This window comes from Bombina bombina, chromosome 6, assembly GCF_027579735.1.
Source record: "Bombina bombina isolate aBomBom1 chromosome 6, aBomBom1.pri, whole genome shotgun sequence".
NCBI classification, from domain to species: domain Eukaryota; kingdom Metazoa; phylum Chordata; class Amphibia; order Anura; family Bombinatoridae; genus Bombina; species Bombina bombina.
The window spans coordinates 535,116,033-535,126,737 of NC_069504.1; positions in this window are offsets into that span (position 1 = coordinate 535,116,033).

The following is a 10,705-nucleotide window of genomic DNA, read 5'->3' on the forward strand; positions in this document are numbered from 1 at the left end:
AATCTAAAAGTGTTAAAAATATTTATGGTGTGGTGAATATTTAATATTAAAAAACATAAGTCCACCATAGGGAAATAGTCATTTCTTGATCTATTTATCATAGCTGGGTCTAACGCATGAAATCATGTATTTTCTAGCGCTGGTATTTGGAGTTTTTCAGTCTACGCTATTTGCGTGCGTTAGGGAAATGAGGGTTTCGCGTGCACGAGCACGTCTTCCCAATAGAAGTCAATGGAGGCTCCAAAGATTTCTATATTTTTTTTTCTAAGACTGGTTTTCCTCGTAAAGTGAGTGACGTCATGAGCTTGTGTGAAAAAGTCGCTAAATCGTGTTCTTTTTGTAATAAATAAATATTTTGTGTATGTAATGTGGTGTATATTGTTTGTATGCATCGATGAGTGTATGTTTGTGATAATGTTATTCGTTAGATGTAGGTATATGAGGGTCTTTTCCCGTATGTCCATGTAAGTCAATGGGAAAATGGATTTGTGTGGATTTTTTTCAAACACCCGAGATCTCGCAACTTTAATCCGTTGTATTTTAAAGAAAAAATAAAAAATACGAAAAATAAAGATAGTGTTGTGTTTGTATGAGTGTAAGTGTACTTTGTGTAATATTTGTTTTGTGATTCGTGGATGTTTTTTTGTGCGGTATATGTTTACTACTGGGTCTGAGGTGGCGGTAGAAAGTTGAGCGTTAGGTGTATTTTGAGTCGCGGTAAATAAACTCTAAATACCGGAGTGCGTAAAAAACCCGCGTTAGGAGCCTCTAACGCTGGTTTTGACGGCTACCGCCGAACTCTAAATCTAGGCCTTTGACAGGCCCATTTTTTTTTTCCTTTTTTTTTTTTGCGTGGTTTTTATTTTATTTTTTTTCTGTCGTTGCTTTTTTTTCTCTTTTTCTCCTTCCCCCCAGCTAGGGGATCACTCTATAAATTCAGATACTCACATTTATAAAAAAAAAAAAAAAAAAAGAAAAAAAAAAAAGAAAGAGGACCCAGAGGTCCATCACTTCAGCTAGTATAGCTTGTTTGCTTTCACAAGTGTTGTTTTTTGTGTCCTTGCCGTGGCGAGGCTATTAATAGGTTGGCTCACATCTTAGTACTAAATTTTCACTTGCACATTTAATCTATGGAAAAATTCGTCACACTGACGAAAAGAAATTCACCGGTGATGCCTGCTAAAGTAAAAGATAAAAAATCTAAAACAAATGACACCAGTCTTGATGTTACATTAGGTGAATTAACTCCCCCTTCCCTTGATATTCAGATGTTGATAACACAGCTATCAGCGGTGTTTTCACCTCAATTTGAAATGATTAAAAAAGAAATTGCGGGTATGACTACTGAACTGTCGTCCCTCTCCACCGAAGTCAGGCAGTTTTCTGCTAGGATCGGTGAAGCGGAGGACAGAATTTCTGACCTTGAAGACCGTATAAATGCTCAGGAAGTAATTATTCAAAAGCAGGATACCACAATTCAAAGTATGCAATTGCGCCTGGAGGATATGGAAGATCGCTCCAGACGTAATAACATACTTATTGTGGGGCTTCCAGAAACTATGGAATATGAGGATTTAATTAAATTCACTTCCTTTGAATTACCTCTAGCGTTAGGAATGTCAGCAGATTCTTTACCCATAATAATAGAGAGAGCACACAGGATAGGTTCTAAGAGAACACAGTCTGACGGTACAGTTAGGAGCAGAATGTGTATATTTAAAGTATTAAAGTTCCAAGACAAACTGGAATTATTGAAACTCTCCAGAAAGAATGGCCCCCTGCAGCTGGGCAATAACAAGATCTTACTCTTCCAGGACTTCTCTAACAAGACGTCCACAAAGAGAAAGCTAATGGCTCCATTCTGCTCACAATTAATAAATAATGGATTTAAAGCCCGTATGGTCTACCCGGCCAAGGTAATAGTTGAAGATAGGGATTCTACACTTGCTTTCCAGGATATTGAAGGTATCAAAAGGTTTATTAGTTCAAAAATCCCAAAATGAAAATCGATACAGTCAAGTTTTGTTTTATAATGAATAGATTAATAGTCGCCAGGCTATATGTGGTATATATGTGGATGAATGGGGTGTGTGTCTGTAGATGTTTTGTCATTTTAATTACTTTTATTTATTTTTTTTCTCTCCCCCCCCCTTTTTTTTCTTTTTTTTTTTTTCCCTCCTCCTCCTCTCTCCCCTCTCTCTCTCTCTCGTCTATTTCCATCTGTGAAAAAGTAGAAATGATTGAGTTAAAAGATTCTGTTAGGTTGAAATTACTGGATTAAATTTATGTTCTTGGAATGTAGGAGGTATATCCTCCCCTAAGAAGAGAAAGCTTATAATTAAAACTCTTGGTAAGAAGAGACCAGATATTGCCTATATTCAAGAAACCCATCTTACCGACATAGAAGCTGCAAAACTCAAAATTAAATGGGTGGGTGAAGTTGTTGCCGCGGCAAGTATAGACAGGAAATGTGGAGTAGCGTTTTTATTGCATAAAGACCTTGACTATAAAATCTTACATATAGAGAAAGATCAAGAGGCAAGATATATCATATTCCAAATTCAAATCAATCAAGTAGCATATGTCCTATGTAATGTGTATGGGCCTAATAAAAACAGTAAAAATTTCTGGGAAAAAATAAAAATTAAGATTTTTCCCTTCGTGGGGGAAAAACTTATCTTAGCAGGTGATTTCAATATGACACTTTTTCCAGAATTAGACAGGTTCTGCAATACAGACGCCAAAGAGTATAAAAAAACTGCCAAATATTTTAGAACTTTCTGCACAAAGTTGAAACTGGTCGATATCTGGAGAATTAAACACCCTGATTCCTTGACATTTACTTGTGAATCTAGAGCCCATAGAACTTTTTCTAGGATCGATCTGTTTTTAATATCTGAGGCTCTTTCAATTGTTCAAACTAATCCAGGTATTGGTGACATGTTGATATCCGATCAAGCAATAGTTTATCTCACTCTTCCCTCTTCATCTAGTTCCTCGAAAAGAACGCAATCCTTATACTTTCCACGATACCTTATGAATAGTCCTAGATTTTCCAATTGGCTTAAGCAGAAATGGAGGGACTACTGCACACATAATATTGCTTTCTTTGATAGAATGGAGATTTTTTGGGAGACGGCCAAGGCTGTCTTACGAGGTGAAATTATGAGTTATCTAATAAATAGTAAGAAAAAGGCTAGGGCTCGAGAACTTCAGCTTTCTAATAGTGTTAGAAATGCTTATAGAAAATTTTCTGAGGAGCGTTCCATAAGTAAGTGGAATAAATATCAAGAGGCGAGAAGAGAAAGAGATGTTTTTCTAGACCAGAAATCCCATATTGAAGAATCAAAACTTAATAGCCAATTTAGAGGTCTTTATGGAGATTCAACTAAATACCTAGCAAAATTAATAAAAAATAGAAAGAAAAAGAATTATATTCTAACTATGAAAGAAAATGGTATATACCATACAGAATCAATGGAAATTGGCAGAGTTCTGTTCTCTTATTATCAGAAATTATATTCGAAGCAGGATAGTAATGTATATAGACAAGAGAGATTTTGGTCAAATATAAAGCTACCATAAGTTCAGGAAGAGGATTTGATATCTCTTAATGCTCCAATTGAGGCAGATGAAATAAAAAAAATGATAGATAAGATGCGATTAAATAAGGCCCCCGGCCCGGATTCCCTCCCGATAGAATTCTACAGGATATTAGCCCCAGAAATCATCCCTATACTGGTAAGGTTGTTTAATAGCTACTACCAATCAGATAGCCCTATCTCTTCTTACTTCTTAGCCGCCAACATTACGTTAATTCTTAAAAAGGGTAAAAATCCGGAAGAACCAGCCTCTTACAGGCCCATATCTGTATTGAATACAGATTATAAAATTTTGATGGCTATTATATCTGACAGGCTCTCCTCATTGCTGGATAACATTATCCATACAGATCAAACCGGTTTTATTAGATCTAGGACTTCTATTAAGAATGTAAGGAAAATAGTGACTTTTTTTTGGATTATTCCCATTATTTAAATGAGAAAGGAAAAAAGAATTGGATAAATGATTGCGCGATTCTTTCCTTAGATGCTGAAAAGGCATTTGATGCTATTTCTTGGGCCCATTTAGTTAGAGTACTACAGGAATTTGGCTTTAAGAATCAATTTTTACAATTTATTCAAAAAGTCTATAGAAATCCAATTTCGTTTCTCATTGTGAATGGTCAGCTATCTCAAAAAATCACTTTAGGACGGGGAACAAGGCAGGGTTGCCCGTTGTCACCTCTCTTATTTAATTTGGCACTAGAACCCTTAGCTATTCGTCTAAGAAATGTGTTAGAGGGAATTAGTATGGGCTCCTATATTCTTAAGATCCTGCTATATGCAGATGATCTATTGGTATTCTTAAAGAACTCCGCTCATTCAATTCCAACAACACTACAATGTCTAGATGAGTTCAGTTCATTATAAAATCTACTTCAATAAAAGTGAACTCATGTGGATTAATAAATCTAGGAATAGCATACAAGACCATCCATTTAAAGAGGTTGAAGCAATAACTTATTTAGGTATAGTATTACATAAAAATCCGAAAAACTGGTATTGGTTGAATTTTTCGCCATTATTTCTTAAGGTCATATCAGATTTAGAGTTATGGACGACATTTCCACTATCTATCACGGCCCGTGTAAATCTAATAAAGACATTCATTTTCCCTCGCTTACTTTATCCTCTTCAGAATCTCCCGCTTTTTATCCTTAACAAGGATTTGCGTAGATTATACTCCTGTTGTTCCAAATTCATTTGGAACAACAGGAAATCACATATTTCGCTAGATAGACTTATGCAATGCTTTGAAGCAGCAGGCCTTGCTTTTCCCAACTTTAAACTATATAATTGGGCTTGTCTAGCCAAAACGGCGATGGATTGGATTGTGGAGAAAGAATTAGTGTCGTCTATAGAGATGGAGACCTATATGGTTTCCCCTTGTGCCCTGAAAGCGATATTACATTGTCCTATTCATCTCTTACCAATACAGATACTCTCGCTAATTTCCATTAGAAATATTGTGGCGGCCTGGCAGAAGTGCTGTATAAGCTTGGAAGTAGACTATACATTTTCGGTATTTTTACCGATCAGAGGAAATCCTCAATTTTCTCCCGGGCTTAAACAAGTAGTATTTAGAGAGTGGGCTGAAAAAGAGCTTAAATATATTTATGAGATCTTGCCTCAAGATGGGCAATTAATCTCCTTTTCGATTCTCTCTCAACATTTTCAGCTACCTAGTTCCAACTTTTTTGCTTACTTACAGGTCCGTCATTTTATTAACTCATGTAAGTGGGATATGAGTAAATTGAGTGCATGGTCGGATATCAATCTATGTCTTCAAAAATTTGCATTAGAAAACCCGTCCATCTCGCTCTTATATGATATTATGCTTTCTAAACAAGCATTAATCCTGTCAAATAAATCGACACTATCTTGGACTCCCTTTTTCCCTTCAATTGATTTTGGTAAAATTCAACGCAGTTTGATAAATGTAAAAAAATGTGAAATTCCCAGGAGTTGGAGAGAATCTCATCTAAAACTTATTAATAATTATTATATTTCCCCATTAAGATTAGCTAAGTTTTATTCTACTTGCAACGGGAATTGTCCCCGATGTAATAAATCAAAGGCTGATATTCTACATATGTTTTGGTATTGCCCGAAAATTATACAACTATGGCGTAAGGTAGAATATTGGTTTAATTTGCAGTATAAATCAACTATTATCCTGTCACTTGATGAGATAATCTGGTTAGATGCTCCCGGTAATAGGGGCTTTTATGCTCATACTTTAAATATTATTATACTAGCTGTTAGACATCAAATTCTTAAACATTGGAAGGATACTTCAGCTCCTGGATTTTCTCAGATCCTACAAGAGATTCAAACTCAAATCATACATGAGTCAGTTCACTTAGAAACTATATCAGAAAAGAGAATAAATTTTTTTATAGCAGATTGGCTCCCAATTATCAAAACATATCCCTTAGCGATACAAAAAGTTATCCTTACGCCATTCCTGTCTTCAAGCTCTTTTATGGACTTTGTAGCTTTAGATCTTTTCCCACATACATGGATAACTAATTATAGAGAAATATAAGGCTAAGTTTGTCTGGGGGATGTAGATTAATTCAGAGACTGAAACTACTGAGAGAGGATTCTGAGAGCTCCCTTTCCCCTTCCCCCTCCCCCCACCTTTTTTTTTTTTTTTGTTTGTGTGGGTGTATGAATAGGTAGTAGGTGGGTATGATTAATATTGTTCTAATTTGTTTTGAATGTAGGAAAAAACAAACAAACAAAAAAACAACACTTTTGTACAGACTTTGCTATTTGTGAGTATTTTCTTTCCAGTTAATCAATGTATCTATGGAAAAAATTATTTTTTGTATTATGCTTTTCTATTGCTGTCACACCTGACCCTGTAGGGTATGTAAAGGTGGAATCTTTTTTTTTGATTGTACTCTGTGTTGGAAACAAATAAATAATTTAAAAAAAAAGAAAATTATATTAGATTACACTAGCAAACAAATTTAAACTTTTTTTTTTTATATTAAAATTAAGGTGAAAGAAAAATAGATATGAGTGCTGGGTGGCTGCCTGGCACAGACCAATTAACCAAAAGACTGAAAAAAAAGAGGTATATTAATGCTGAGTGAGCCTGACAGACACAGGCATGATAGTAAATGTAATTAGATTACACTAGAAAAATATTTTTTTGTGTTTTTTTTTTAAATTAAAAATAATGTTGAAACTTCCTGTGGGAGGAGCAAGGAGGAAGGTGTGTAGGCTCTGAGCTCCTGTGAAACCGGAGCTAATCTTAACATCCGACACCCCGCCACGAAGCCCTATTGCCGGGGCGAAAGATTTACCCGGCCTGGGGGACAGGAAAGAGTGGTATTAGGAAGTCACTGCACCCTAAGCTTAAACGTATTGGAATTCATCTGCTAAGACAGAGAACTAAAAGCCCACCGGAGAACAAAAACAGATAGCCGCCAGCACAGACTGTGATAATTACCCTGGGTAAAGGTGGCATCAGGAGCAGGAGTTCCGAAGAGCAGTGGAGGATCCAGTGTGAGAGACTGCCCGGAGTACTATTGGCAACACAGACCGGGAAGCGGCTGAACACCCCCCCATACCGGTAAGACGGCCAGCAGTGATGACGTCATGAGTGCCTGACGCCGCAGCAGCGGGGAACAGCCGCACGAGAGCGCAGGTGAAAGCTGTACTGCTCGCAGTAAAATACATCGGAGGATTTACAGCAAAGGCCCCCCGGGTGGGGTAAAGCTCAGACGGAACCGGCAAGTGAGTGGTCGTGAAGCAATGGGGGGGTAAGTAAGTAAGCAAGCAAATAAATGTCTGAATGCACGAAAGTTGGGTACAAAGTGAAAGGAGGACATTGATGTGGATTATGGCCGGGGGTGTTAACGATGATAAGCAGAGCATAAGAGAGGCCTAGAACGATAAATCACCCAAACCTAGACGGGTGGCTGGTATTTACAACGAGAGATTTAAAACTACATTGGGAGACTTTAAACACCTAACAGTTACCTCTAGGATACATGGTTTTATGGTGCACCCCTCTGTCTTAGACTTGCTACCTTGGTAAAGTACTGCCAGCAAAACAAGACAAGATTGGCGCTCACAGTTCAAACAGATAAAGCAGGAATATCGGGATAGAGGTTACTTGGGACAAAACGCTGCAGTATTAAGCTATAGCACAGGAGTGTTAAATATCTATACCTTGGATGGGTTAAAGTGAACTGTGTAAAGGTGTCAGCAGAAAAGGACTGTGATTTTCCCTAATCCTGAGACAATATTCCTTTATGGGGCTGAGGGATGATGACAGCCCAGAACTAAACTAAAATGCTTAAATTAGTATAGCCAACTAGCAAATGTTTTCAGCAAGATTGTACTTACGGTGCACTTATTTTTGGCAAGAGACGACAAGACTAGAATAAGCCAAAAGCAATTGGAGCAGAGAGCCTGATTATAGTCGCCATTTTGTGATGCTAAACTGGATATGTAAATGGTATAGATAAAGTGGAAATTACATTGGTGTGGTTTGTAAGGGATATATAGTCAATATTTACCACAGAATTAGTCTCCTGGGTCAATAAAAAGAACTAAGATAGATCGTAGTGGATTCACTGTAGTATTGTGACAAATAGTAGAAAGAATAGAACAGGTTGTGTTTGACCAAGAAGGGTATTCAGGAGGCTGACTCCAAGTAATCGGTATTCTGAGGTATTTTGAGTAAAACTTCTGCAGATGATTGTATAATATCCACTTTTCAAGCTATCTGAGAATTGTCCTTTTCTGGTTTTAATAACAGAGTGCAAGTAAATATAGTTGGGATTAAGAGATAAACACATAAATGGAAAAATATATTACAAACACAAAAAATAAATCGCCAGCAATGCCACTGAAAAAGGATAAAAAACAGAAAGCAAAAAATGAAATTAGCACAGAATCTAATATTCAGAGCCCAGAAAGAAATTCAGAAACACAGCTTACTATAAATCAATTAGACGGTGTCACAGCACTTAACACGGTGGAAGAAGCAAAAACTTTTTGCACCGAGAATAACATAGAATTGTAATGGTAATAGATGGAAAGTTCTACATGGGTGGTCGAAAATGCAGAGATTAAGGGAGGGAGAGCAGAGAAATGGATGCAGTTGTGGGAGGTGGGGGGGGGCGACGGGAAACACTTTTTTTTTTGTGTGTTTTGTTTTATTGTTTGTGGTTATCAAAAACAGATTAGTAAAGGATGAGTGGATCACTTAATTTTGTATCATGGAATGTGGGAGGGATAACCTCCCCCATCAAACGTAAGAATATCTTTAAAGTACTGAAAAAAACAGAAATCAGACATTATATTCCTCCAGGAATTACATTTAAAAGCTCACGAAATAGATAAGTTAAGAAATAACTGGCTTACAGAAATTATTGCCACCCCATGTACAACACGTAAGTGTGGGGTAGCAATATTATTTAATAGAAGCCTGGATTATGAGATATTAAAAACAAAATTGGACCCGCAGGGCAGATTTATTATTATGCAAGTTAAAATTGATGAAATAATCTGGACCCTGTGCAATATATACGCACCCAACACATTTGAAAGGAAGTTTTGGCAACAGATAATAAAGGAGTTGACACCGAATTTAGGTCAGAATTTGATTATTGCAGGGGACATGAACACAACACCATACCCTGACAGCGATAGATCTAAGATAGGTCACAGACAGACATATCAGAGAGAGGCAAGAATTTTTCGTAATGTTTTAAAATGTATCAAAGATAAAGGCGTATATGGTCAAGTTAAATCGTAAAAACAAGGCCAGGGAAGTGCAGTTGGCAAATCAAGTCAGAAAATCATATACAAGGTACCTAAATAGCCCTAATCGGGATAAGTGGGAAAAATATGTGTATGCCAAAACAGAAAGAGAACAGTTTATGAAAGAAAAATGGGCTAATGAGGAGGCAAAGTGCAGGGCGAGATTTCAAGGACTGCAGGGTATTTCGGCAAAACATTTGGGCAAAATAACTAAGTTTCGTAAGAAATGTAATATCATTTCTACAGTTAAGGAATGCAAGGACCTGTATACTAGTCCTACAGCAATAAGAGAAAGATTCCTACAATATTATCAGAAGATATACATGAAGGAGGAAATAAATAAGGAAGACAGGCAACAATTCTGGGAACAGATAAAGAACCCTAAAGTTACCCCCGTAGCATTACAACAGATAAATGCATTAATCTCTGAAGGGGAGGTGTTAAGAGCGATCCAAAAAGCTAAATCAGGAAAAGCTCCTGGGCCAGATGGCCTTTCGGCCGAATTTTATAAGATGACGGTAGAAACAATAATAGGGACGTTAACTAAACTATACAACGGATATTATCTTAAGAATGACATGAAATCTCCATATTTTTCAGACGCAATTATATCATTAATATACAAAAAGGGGAAAGACGCTACAAACCTGTCATCATATCGGCCCATTTCATTATTAAATCATGACTATAAGATATTAATGTCAATAATAGCAGACAGATTAAAGAAAGTAATACCAGATTTGATACACACAGATCAGGCTGGGTTCATACCAGGCAGGAATTCTGTTCGTAACATGAGAAGAGTGTTAGCAATGGTGGATCATTTTTATTGGGTTGGACAGGACACCCTAAGGAAGAGAAAGAATCAGATGGACAAAGATATCGCACTAATAACAATAGACGCCGAGAAGGCATTTGATTCAATAGGGTGGGACCATCTTTTTGTATCTTTGGAGAAGTTTGGATTCTCGGGTGCCCTGCTCAATCTGATCAAAATGATCTACAAGAAACCTAAATCACAGTTGCTAATCAATGGGGAATTATCTACGCCAATAATCCTAGAAAGAGGTATGCGTCAAGGGTGCCCGCTCTCCCCTTTACTATTTGATATAGCGCACATAAATTAGTACCAGTTAAGATAGGGGCAGAAAGGATGACGATCTCGCTTTATGCGGATGACATTTTATTTTTTGTGCATGACACGGCTACCAGCATCCCACAACTTCTACAATCGATCAAGAAATTTAGTTCATTTAAAGGGTACAAAATAAACCGCGCAAAATCTGAAATTTTATGGATAAAAAAAACTAAGTCGA